At 29.3% G+C, this 13,190-nt stretch overlaps 1 pseudogene; it reads left to right on the top strand.

Moving 5' to 3' along the window:
- The first annotated feature begins 318 nt into the window (after positions 1 to 318).
- LOC114187412 (spermidine hydroxycinnamoyl transferase pseudogene) lies at positions 319 to 1,945 on the top strand (annotated as a pseudogene).
- The last annotated feature ends 11,245 nt before the right edge of the window (positions 1,946 to 13,190 follow it).

Genomic DNA, 13,190 nt, shown 5'->3' on the forward strand with positions numbered 1-13,190 from the left:
ACTTCTTTTATTTATTGGAAAATTTTTAAATTTTATTTATCCATACGAAATGGGTGTTGACACTTACAAACCAAATTACAACTAAAACAATTCTTACTTTCTTTTATTATTATTTTAATTCAATTTATTTCAGTAAAAAACTTAATTTTTAAAATATACATTCATCTTATAAATTTAATTCATTTTCTTATCATCAAGTCAAGTCATGTACTTTACTTAAATAAAAAGACATTTAGGATATATTACTTTACAAAACTTACTTTCCTTGCATTTATTTTCTTTCAATCCCTAAATTTGGTTATTAAAGAGACTTGAAACGTGTAGTAATGTGAGCCATGCATTTATTTGTTGGCAACTTCTGCAGAAACGTGTCATTCAACTCTCTCTCTCTCTCTCACTCATATATAAGTATGTATATTACATGCAATTCCAATAACACGCAACAGCATAAAGATGGTAGCCATTGTTGCTTCTTACAGTGTCTTTCCAAGTAAAGAAACTCCCAAAGGTCATTTGTGGTTGTCAGACAATGACCATGTCTGGCGTTCAGGTCACACACCCACTATCTATGTATACAAAGCCAAACACAGTGATGACACCATTCAGAGGTTGAGAAACTCTCTTGCTGAGATTTTGGTGCACTACTATCCACTTGCTGGCAGGTTAACCTTACGAGAAACTGGTCGAATGGAAGTGGATTGCAATGCCAAGGGAGTGACATTGCTTCAAGCTGAAACCACAAAATCATTGGCTGATTATGGAGACTTTTCACCTTCTGACTCTGTCAGGGAGCTTGTTCCAAAGATTGATTACACTCAACCCATAGAGGAAATTCCTTTGTTGCTTGTGCAATCCACAAGATTCCATGGTGATGAAGGCTTTGTCATTGGAGTGGCTTTCTGTCACCCTCTGGGTGACGGGCTTGCTGGCACTCGGTTCATCAATTCATGGGCAAAAGTGGCTCGTGGAGAGACACTTGAGCCACATGAATTGCCCTACCTTGATAGAACAATACTCAAATTCCAACACTCATCAACATCACCAGGCTTTGATCACCCCGAGTTGAAGCCTCTACCGCTAAAACTAGGAAGCTCTGACATCAATGTTGAGCAAAGCAAGAAGACAAGTGGTGTGTTACTGAAACTAACGCCAGAACAGGTGCAGAAGCTGAAGATGGAGGCGAATGAAGAACCCTTGGAAGACGGGGTTAGAGCATATAGCAGATTTGAAGCTATTGCAGGCCATGTATGGAGATGTGCATGTAAGGCTCGTGAACTTGATGAAAAGCAACCAACGGTGGTTCGGTTCAATGGTGATGTCCGCAGCAGACTAGTTCCTCCTCTCCCTAGGAATTACTTTGGAAATGCTTTGGCTGAAACAGTGTCACCCGAATGCTATGTGGGAGAAATAGTGTCAAAGCCATTGAGCTATGCTGCACAAAAGATAAGAGAAGCAACTGAAAAGCTTAGAAATGAGTACATAAGGTCACAAATGGAGATTGTGTTAGGAGAGGAGCAATTGGATGGTATAAGGGGTTTCTTCTCGGGACAAGGAGAGCGTAATAGTTTCCCTTTTGCAGGGAATCCAAACCTTCATATCATAAGCTGGATGAGCATGCCAATGTATGAAGCAGATTTTGGATGGGGAAAGCCTGTGTTTTTTGGGTTGGCGTATGTCTGTGCACATGATAGGGCAATGATTCTGCTAGGTCCAGATGGTGATGGATCCATTATTGTGTCCATGCACTTCCAAGAACCACATTTGGAGCTTTTCAAGAAATTCTTCTACCAGAGTTTGTGAAATTGACCCTCGTTTGGAGAACTATATTCAGCTTTGGCACTGCCATGTTTTACACGTAATTTCATGAAGTTTTCTGTGGTTGAGTTTACTTTGGATTGTGATTTTATGTTCACCCACTAGATCTTTCTATTTGAAAAGTTTCTCACATGCTTCACGTTGATCTCATCAAGTTATTTGCCATATATAATCGGTGCTAATTAAGTTAAAAGTTACTCCAAATTTGAATTATATAAGTTTTTATTAAATTTTTTAATTTATTTTTATTTTTTTAGATATTTAAATTCTTCATATTTTCTAATTAAATTTATATTTTTAATATTTATATTAATGATTGATGTGATGTTTATATTATAAGAGTGGCAAAAGGAATTAACTAGATTTCTTATCGACTTGTCAGAAATGAGTGGAGCCTGGTTGGTGTTAGGAATAATCTAAATGAATCTAAATTTTTCATCGGATAAAGATAACACAATTAAACATTATATAAAAGAAAAGATTTATAAATTTATTATCTAAGACTCATTATATAACATTTATATAATAATCTAATGAATCCTATATAAAATAAATTCATCCGTGATATCAGAGTTCAGTTGACCATGATCTCTGCTTAAATCACTATAACAACAAAAACACAATGGTATAAGTATTTGGTGACATTGATTTCATTGTAAATCTACTATTAGAAAACAAAAGAATCAATTTATAATAATATACAAAACCTGAAATCATGCTTATATATGTAAACTTTTTTTTATGTAAAAAGTATATATTAAACAAAATAGTAGAGTTATCAAAATGGGTTGGAACCCACGAGTCAATCTGGCCCGTCACAGATTCGAACCGGGTTAGGTTGAAAGTTTTTTACAAATTTCAATGAGTTGATTTTTGACTTGACCAACCTAGAATCCAGCTCATCCGAGTTGAACCCATGGTGAGCAGGGTTGACTCACCAACTCAAAAATAAAGAGTCACGCAAATTTGTTTTTGTTAAGTTGGACTTTACATTTAAGTTAGTGTAGGTTATTTTTTTTAGCCAATATAGATAATTTGTATTTATGTAATTTTGGTTTGTATTTGGATTGTATTAAAGTTTATTTATATTTTAATTATAATTATAATTTAGTTTTGATTGAAAAAAATTAAAAAATTGTATTTTTTTTAATTAAATGAGTCCGTAAGCTAATCCATTTAATCCACCAACCCGTGGTGGACCGAGTCGGATTCAAATTTTTTTGACTCGCTAATAAGTAAGTCGGATTAAGTTGACTCACTAAGTAATTAACCCGTGATGAATTAAATTGAATCAGACTAGATTACTTGTTTTGACATCTCTACATATGGTATTTCTAAATACAATTCCTATTAAAAAAAAAAATATGAAAACAGCCCCGAAACACGATTTTAATACAAAAATTTTCAAATTGACCTCACAATTGAGTTTAAGAGTAATCCTTTTCAAGTACGATTTATCTTTATGTTTAATTTTTAAAACAATTCTCTATTTACATAAAATCAATTTATATTACATCAATTTGGTAAAAAAATCAATAAAACTTATATATTCTCTTTCTCATGTAATTATAAGGGGATGGCAAAAGAATTAGTATGTATTCTTATGAAGCTTTTTTATTGGTATTAAAATTCAGGGTGCAACCTGAAATTCCTGATTTTATATGGGTCGGGTTAAAATAAAATATCAATCTATTCGGCCAAATTAATGATTGGTTGATAATATAAATGCCGAGTCCTGTTCTCTTTACCACTTTTAAATATCAAATATTTCTTTTAAAAAGATTTTGGTTATCCTTTCCTAAAAGATATGTCTTCAGTATCTTCATTCTTAATTAATTTGCAATGAATGCTATGAACTATGAGATAAATTCTTTTTTTTTTTTATAATGGTAAAAGATAACTAATTCAATAGATTGAAAATTATAATTCTATAGTTATTGCTACGTTGATTAAGTGGAATTGTTTTCTTATTAAATATTCAAAATGAAAACGTCGTATAGACGCAGCATGTTTAATTTATCAAAGCAGCCTGATTTTTCAAAAGTGTTGTATTTTTTTTTCTTTTTCATTTTGAATTATATGTTAGAATATTTTTCCCTTAAATATATTATTTAATATTGGTAATGTATTTATTTATAATCAATATGTGGATCAATATAATGGTTTCACGTTACGATCAATGTTGAGAATTTGTAACAATGCCATAATATTTGAAAATATGATTCGGAGGAGAAATTGGTGAAGTTAGTTACTTGTTGCATTTTCTTTTTCAATTCTACTTTGGCGATTTTTTTGAGCATTAACACTGTGTTTGCATTGGAAAGTTCATAATTTATAAGATTTTAAAGCATTTTTAAATTTGAATTATAAGATATTTAAGTATTTCAATCTCTCAAATAATGTCTTGGTCTTAATTAAGTTGATGATTAAGTCAATTACTTATAGAGGAACATGATTATCAACTTTAGCATTTGCCTTAATCTTAAAAGTCGAAAACCAGTAACAACAACTTTTTATATGTCTCCTACCATTCACACCAACCCATTAATAAACTTGTTCCTACCAGCTATATAGATAAAGTAGTAGTATAAGAAAATTATATATATATATATATATATAAATAAAAGAAACTGAAATCATTTTTCTAAACATGTTTCTTATTAAAACTAATGGAAAAATACAAAAAGTGTGTTTTGCAGCGTGTGAAATTTCCAATTGATCATAAATCGTGCTTGAAGTTGAGAGTATTATTTTGTCATTTTAATTCGTGCTTTTATAAGTACGATTTATCCAATATGTAAATTAAAAAAGAAAAATTCTTTTGTGTAATATTACACCAATTTTGATAAAAAAATCGATAAGACTCGTATATTCTCTTCCTCGTGTAATTATAAGAATAGGTGACAAGAAAGATAGTTTGTACTCATTTAAAATTTCTTGTTGGTCTTAAAAATGATAGGGTGTGAAAATTTCTTATTTATTTGGCTAAAATAAATTGAGAATCTAAAAATAGGAAAATATTTCACTAAATTAGTCGCTGGTTGACAATTTGAGAGTTGGTTCGTGTCTACTTTATCACTTCTAAATATAGAATAGTCCATACTTTGATTATCCTTCTTATAAGACATTTCTCCGGTTGTTTTCTATATATCTTAATAGTCTTTTTGTTACAATATTTTGCCATAAATATTATAAATTATGGAAAAACCAAAAAAGATTTAATAGTTTTGTTTAGATGATTTGTTTTGTTTTGTGATTATGGAATTTAATTATATTGATATGTGGTCTTTTGTTTATGATTTTATGTAGAATCCAAACTGGCAACGAAAGTGGTAGATCAAGTTTATGTTCCATGACTATCTTTTTGGTATGTTGTTAGGGATAAAAAAAAATATGTATTTGCGGGTACATCTGTGGATAAAACTCGCGACGGGTAGGAAATGAATACATGCATGTAATGAGTATGAGTAATTTTTATACCTACATGCTAACGGGACAAGTATGGGTATCATCATAGTATCCATATCCGTAGATATCTATACTCGCTATACTTTAATTTGAATTAAAAAATTATTAAAATATTAACACATTGATTTTGAATGGGTTATTTTTTATTAATTAATTTTAAAAAATCTTCACTTATTTGTAAACTATCATTCAACACTGTTTAAATGAATTATTTTCACTTTGTTTGAAATTTATAAATGTTATGCATTGTAGTTTTATTTGAATTTATGGTTAATTTTTTTTATTAAATATTAAATATTTCTTTTGTAAATACCCACAGGTAGAGCTATCAAAACGGCTAACTCGACTCGGCTCGGCTCAGCCCGGCTCGACCCACCACGGGTTGATCACTTAATGACCTAACTTAACCCGACTCACTTATTTGCAAGCCAAAAAAAATTGAACCCGGCCCGACCCAACAGGGGTTGGTGGGTTAAACGAGTTGGCTCACGGGCTCACTTATTTAAAAAAAAACTACAATTTTTTTTTCGGTCAAAACTAAATTATAATTTTAATTAAAAGATCTAAATTAACTTCAATACAATCCAAATACAAACCAAAATCACAAAAATACAAATTATCTATGTGTTGGCTAAAAAAAACAACCTAACATGACCCAGATGCAAAACCCATTTTAACAAAAAACACTTGTATGACCCTTTATTTGCGGGTTGGTGAGCCAACCCGGCTTACCATTGGTTCTATCCGGACGAGCCGGGTTCTAGGTGGGCCAAGTCAAAAATCAACCTGTTTTGAAATTTTTAAAAAATTCTCAACCCAACTCGCCCCGAACCTGTGGTGAGCCAGGTTGGCTCGTGAGTTCCAACCCATTTTGACAGCTCTACCCGCAATGGATATCTGTGGATATTAAAAAATATGCAGCTACCTGCATAACGGATACCCACATGAATATGGGTACGGGTACGGGCGAATATTTATCCAGCGATTAGCGTACGGGGGAGCTACTACCCATACCCTACCGCATCGTTGACATCCTTATTTGTTGTATTCTTGTAATTTGGTGGACAACAATTATGGAAGAGAAAGATATGTATGGTTTATAATTTGTATTGATGATTTTTTTCTTTGTTTTTTGTATTTGGGTTGGGACTAGGGGTGTCAAAACGGACTAGTCCGGCTTGTTCTTACCCAGTTCGCCCGTGGCTCGCCAAAAACGAGTCGGGCCGGGCTGGCCTGCCACCAACAAACGGGTCAAATATTGTAATCCATCATGTCTTAGGCAGGACTGGCCTGCCACTTCTTTTTTAATTTTTGTAATTTTCTATTAACATTTTTTTAATCTTTGTTTATAATTTTTTATATATAAATTCATTTACATAATATAAAAAAATTATTTTTTAATTATTTTTTATTTTGAACATAAAAAAAACAGATTGGCAAGCTAGGATGGACCGACCCGTTTTGGCTTACCAAACTAACGGACTAGGCGGGCCGGACTTTTGCAGGTTGAAAACTCCAACCCGACCCGCTCTTTTTTTTTACAGACTGGCGAACCGGTCCGTCGAGTCTGACCCACTCTAACATTCCTAGTTGGGACAATTTATTACTCCTATTAATATATTTGTTATTGCTTATAAAAAAAACTATAAACTATAACATAAATTTAAGTTTTTGAGAATGGTACGCGATAACTGCTACAAATATTTAATTGAGTCGAAATCATGAGTGGAAAGAGTGAATAGGTGATTTGGTATATAACCTAAAAATTTACAATAGATTTAACTATCAAAACCATCAAAATCTACTATATATCTAAGAAAATGTTAGTATAATGAAGTTACTGAATTAGACATTGTCATTCGTTGACATCTGTCCAAAATTGAGGTTTTTTGGTCTTTTTGTTGTTGTTTGTGTTTTGGCCCGTGATAACTTTTGCATTAATTGGTGATTGACGTTGGCAGTCAGAAATTATTATTCTTCCTCTCCAAGCCAAGCTATTTTGAATGTTGGATGCTACCTTAAGCACATTTGTGGTTATTTTCTCTGTGCATCCTTCTACTTCTTGACGAATGTTTGAATTTTTTTTACTATTGCTTCTTTTCCTTCATGAATCGATCTTCTTCTTCTCCAAGAAAAGTTATTTTCATTCTTCTTCCTCCACAAAAAGGCAATTTTACAGAACCAGAACAAAACCTTTCGGCCTCAAGGTTAGTTCTCCTTCTTGGCTTTTTTTTTTGTTCTTCCTTTTTGAAAGCCATTTTCAGATTTGCTTTTACTTTTGCTTCATGAAAGCTTTAAATTTTTTGAGCTTTTTTGTGTTCAAGATGGTTTCTCTGTCCATCTTCTTCTTCTTCACGAAGGTTTGAATTTTTTTTATTATGTTCTTCTTCTTCTTCTTCATGCATCCTTCTTCTTTGTGTATCCTTCTCCTTCTTCGTGAAAGGTTCTATTTCAAGTGAACTTTGTTTCTATTTCGTCTCTGCAGGTCTCCTTCATCAAAGGGTATTTTTCTACTTTTTATTCGGCCAAATATATCCAGACATCCTTACTGTTCTTAGATCTTGCTGTTCTTCTTCTATTTTTTTTTAACTGAACTTTGTTTCTATTTCGTCTTTGCAGGTCTCCTTCATCAAAGGGTATTTTTCTACTTTTTATTCGGTGATATATATCTGTTGTTCTTATATCTAAGAAGTTGACTTTCTTTTGGGTATGTGGAGGTTTGTTGGGTATTTTTTTTTTCTAATGTTATTGTCGGGTTAGTTGGGTATATTTTTATGTTTTTGTTCTATACTTAGGGGTTTGCTAAATTTTGTTGTAAAAAGCTTTGGTTTGTGTTTGCTATGGATGTTGTTGATGAATTATTTGTTTGCTTTGTATGATAGTCTAAAACAAGCATTAGCTTTCAATCCTATTGACTTGAAGTTTGAGTTGAGTTTCTTCTAGGTCTGCGGAGATATAACCTCAAGACCCTGTTATGAGATTTCCTGCAGTGATTACTGATTTTTTTGGTGCTTTTTTCCTTCTTTTGTGTTAACCCGAATCTTCAAGGTAGGTGTTTCATAATCTTCGTTTTGGAAGAAGGTTTTTTCGTAGCTTTGTATATTTTAGATGTTATCTTCGTATGTTATCTTATTTTGTTGGTTCTGTTACTATGGAGTGGTACATTTAATATCTATGTATACTTTTGTCCATGTTTTTGTACAAGATGAAGATGAGCATAATAGAGTGCCACTCATTGAAATTGTTTCTTGCTTTTGTAGATTAGAGGATTTCAAACCCATATGATCAAATGGATTGAAGTATGTGGCTGCATCATAACAAAATCAAGTTATAGAAATTTCATATTTTAAGTCCTCCTTCACATCTTATTGTTTGCAATTAGGCTCATTGTTTGTTTGAAATTTTCAGGATGGACGGGTACAATGGCAGAAGCATTGATCATAGGGCTTCCCATAATTATCTGATAGGATGGCTAACAAGTTTGATAGCATAAAGGAGGTTGCTTTTTGTTCTCAAATAACTCAAGGTATCCAAAGTATGATATGTGCTTAATTTATTATTTAATTTTTGACTTTTATGAAGTGTGGTTGCTATGAAATTTCATATGAATTCATAGAAAATTGGGAACTTTGAGAACTGGATGAAAATCATGGAATATGATTGTAAAAATATCACCACAAAATACCAAATATCACCATGTAATTCTAAGTATCTAATCATTTTTTATATGTTTTTCTACTCTAAACATAATACCAAATATCATGTATTAGTTTTAGATAATCATTTCATTTTGTTGTAGTAATCGACATTCATGTCATAGATTTTAAATTGTAGCAAAGGTCACCCTCAACACACTATTATGTTGATCGGTGGAAAGGCCGTTGAACTTCGAAGTTATATGGAAATGCCCAATCAAAGGTGAAGAGGATTCTTTTGTTGGTAACTATATTGCAAATTGTATATATTTATGTGTGTGGATGTCATTGCAGACAATGATATATTGATGCGCACACCCAACTGTGGTTAAATCCTATAGAAGAAATTTTGCAGTATGTTGATACTGGAGATCCAATAGATGTGACTTTCAGTGTAAAAGAATTGAAGGTATGGTAAGCCTAGCCTTTTGTTTGCAAGTTTTTGTTTGACATAGGTAAGTTTAGCAAATGATATTAGAGATTAAGTCAAATGATATCATGTTTTTTAAATTTTGTCATGTTATCTCTCAGAATTTGTGTTATTCTTTCTTTCTTCCATTCTACGATAAATTAAAGTATTAAAGTAGACTTGGTACTTTAAATATTTGGAGCAAATAATTTTTTGTTAATCAAATTTTTCATTAGCTTTTTCATTGTGCAGCAAGTGCATACAAAAGCTTTAGTCCTTTGGAAGAGCAACATGCACAAGGAGAAACAATTTTGTATGATGATGATGGAAGAGAAATTCAAAGAATTACAATGCAATAAATTACAATTCAAACACCTGGTTGAATTGTCATAGCAGATACAAAGTTTGGGGTGCTCAAACTACACACTAGGAATATTGTCCAAAGCTTTATTAGCTTATAATATATTTTGTACCTTCTCATCTTTATTACTATAATTAGTGATTGAAAATGACCGAAATCCATGAGTAAAACAATGTGAAAATAAAATGTGTATCCAACTTAAGATTTTTTTTCCAAACAATTACAGACCATTGGTTATGTATTAACTCAAGTATGTACAAATTGGAATGGATTTATACTATCAATAATTATATGATTTGTTTCTAAAATTGTTTTATTAATTGACCGATTAATTTCATTCATTGTTTTTAATGTTCTAATTATAAATGAATTTTGTTTTATTCCATCATTTTGAAATCGATTAAACTTATACATTTGTAATTAATAATTATATGATTAGTTTATAAAGATTTATTATCAATTATAATTAATTGTAATTATAATTAATAATTATAAAGTTAAATGTCTCATAAAATTCCAGGATCCATACTAAATATATCAAGAACTAATTTTGATAATTGTTATAGATGAAGACATGTCTTTAGAAACACCAATTCCAATACGGTCTCTAGCTCGAAATCCATTTGGAGAGAAAAATTGTTTCCACTGATAATTGAGATAGAATTGTCTCGCATATCTTCCTCTCCATCTAATAGTGCAGGTCAACATCATTCATTCCTTGCTGACCAAAATGTAATTCTTACAACCTATAAGGAAAATTTTTGATGCAAAGTTTGCATTAAGGTACTGACAACAATAAAATTTAACTTAATTAATAGAAATAATAAGGGTATGAAAGATATTAATAACAAATAAAATCAAGGAATATTATTTGATAGCATAACTGGATAAAAAAATTCCATAGATCAGGTTTACGCCTGAGCATAAAAATATCCGTGAAACATTTTACTATTAACTTTTTGTGTTTATTTATTCTGCGCAAGATTATATTACATAATATATTTATATTTTACTTTAACAATAATTTGTGCATGCATATTTCATTTTAATACAATATATAACTAAAAAATTTAATTTTAAGTTTTATCCTATAACAATTTTATTTTACTATTCAACACCGATCTTAATACAATATATCTAGGTTTTACATAACAATGAACATATATATTTTATTTTAATTTAATATATAATTATAAATTTAACTATAAATTTTAATAATATAATAACATTATTTTATTACACTTTATTAATTAATTATATATCATATATAAATATTAACTTTTTTTAATCTGATAATTGTTATTATTTGTATTAATTAATTTAACTAAAAAAACTTATAATTAATGATTTACGTATCCAATATTATGTGATTCTTTATTTAAATTATATTTATAATTGTACATAACTAAATTATTTAATTAAAATTATTATTATTATTATTATTAGTATTATTAGTATTATTTATATATACATTTGTTTCTATTTAAAAAATTTACATCAATTTCATGTTTTATTTATTTTTGTTATTACATAATATATCTACATTTACAAATTTTAACATCAATCTTATGTTGTATTTATTTGATACTGGACCATATTACACAGTATACCTACATTTTACTTTAACAATAACCCTAACATATGCATTTCATTTTAATGTAATATACATGTATTTGTATATGCATGTGTTCCTGTTTCTATCTAAAAATGTTAACATCAATTTTATGTTATATTTATTTAGTACGAGACAATATTATATAATAAGCCTACATCTTACTTTAGCAACAACATGTGCGTACGTATTTCATTTTAATCTAATATACATGTGTTTATATCTACATGTGTTTCTATTTAAATTTTTTAACATCAATTTCATGTTGTATTTATTTTATACGGGACCATACTATACAATATGCTTACATTTTTACTTTAACAATGACGCGTGGATACACATTTTATTTTAATATAATATACATGTATTTATATCAGCATGTGGTTTTATTTAAAAATTTTAACATCAATTTCATGTTGTATTATTTTATACAGGACAATATTACACAATATGTCTACATTTTACTTTAGCAACGACGTCATGTGGATACACATATTATTTTAATCTAATATACATGTGTTTATATATACATGTATTTCTTTTTAAAAAATTTAACATATCAATTTCATGTTATGTATATTTTGTACGAGACCATATTACACAATATGTCTACATTTTACTTTAGCAACAATATGTGCATATGCATTTCATTTTAATGTAATGTACATGTGTTTGTATGTACATGTGTTTCTATTTAAAAATGTAACATCAATCTCATGTTATATTTATTTTGTGCGGGACTATATTACATAATATGACTACATCCTACCTTTAGCAACGACCCATGCATACTCATCTCATTTTAATATAATATACATGTGTTTATATCTATATGTGTTTTTACTTAAAAATTTTAACAACAATTTCACGTTGTGTTATTTTATACGGGACAATATTACACAGTAGGTCTACATTTTACTCTAACAACGACCCGTGGATACATATTTTATTTTAATATAATATACATGTTTATATCATTTTGTGTTTCTATTTAATAATTTTAGTATCAATTTTATGTTATATATATTTTGTACGAGGTCATATTACACCATATGTCTACATTTTACTTTAATAATGACTCATACATACGCATTTCAATTTAATATAACATTCAAGTGTTTAGATGTACATGTGTTTCTACTTAAACACATGTACATATAAACATGAAACACAAGTGTTTAAATTACATATAAATTAAATACAACATGGATATCAATTTCATGTTGTATTTAATTTATACGGGACCATATTCCATTATATGCCTACATTTTACTTTAATGATTATTCATGAATATGCATTTTATTTTAGTATAATATAATATACATGTTTTTATTTATATCTACATGTGTTTATATTTAAAAATTTTAACATCAATTTCATGTTGTATATATACGGGATCATATAACATCATACGTCTACAATTTACTTTAATAACAATCCATGCATATGTATTTCATTTTAATATAGCATATTTATATGTACATGTGTTTCTATTCAAAATATTTATACATATGCATTTCAATATAATTTAATAATAATAATATTATTATTATTATTAATACTATTATTATAAATTGTTATAATTAATTAAATCGATAATATATTTAAATAATAAAATTAATTATTATATGCAATTAAATTAATAATAATAATAATTCAAATAATTGATTTATATAATTACAACAAAATTTCGGTTTTAAAAATTACAAAACATAAAAACTAAAAAAACACGAACCGTGCGTATGCACGAATCTCCTACTAGTCGAAAGGAAAACAATAATTAGTTAGTTAATATTTTTTTTAAAATTAATATTGTTCTCTAAAGTTAC

This window comes from Vigna unguiculata, chromosome 6, assembly GCF_037176805.1.
Source record: "Vigna unguiculata cultivar grain cowpea cultivar isolate G323 ecotype 2 chromosome 6, ASM3717680v1, whole genome shotgun sequence".
Lineage (NCBI taxonomy): Eukaryota > Viridiplantae > Streptophyta > Magnoliopsida > Fabales > Fabaceae > Vigna > Vigna unguiculata.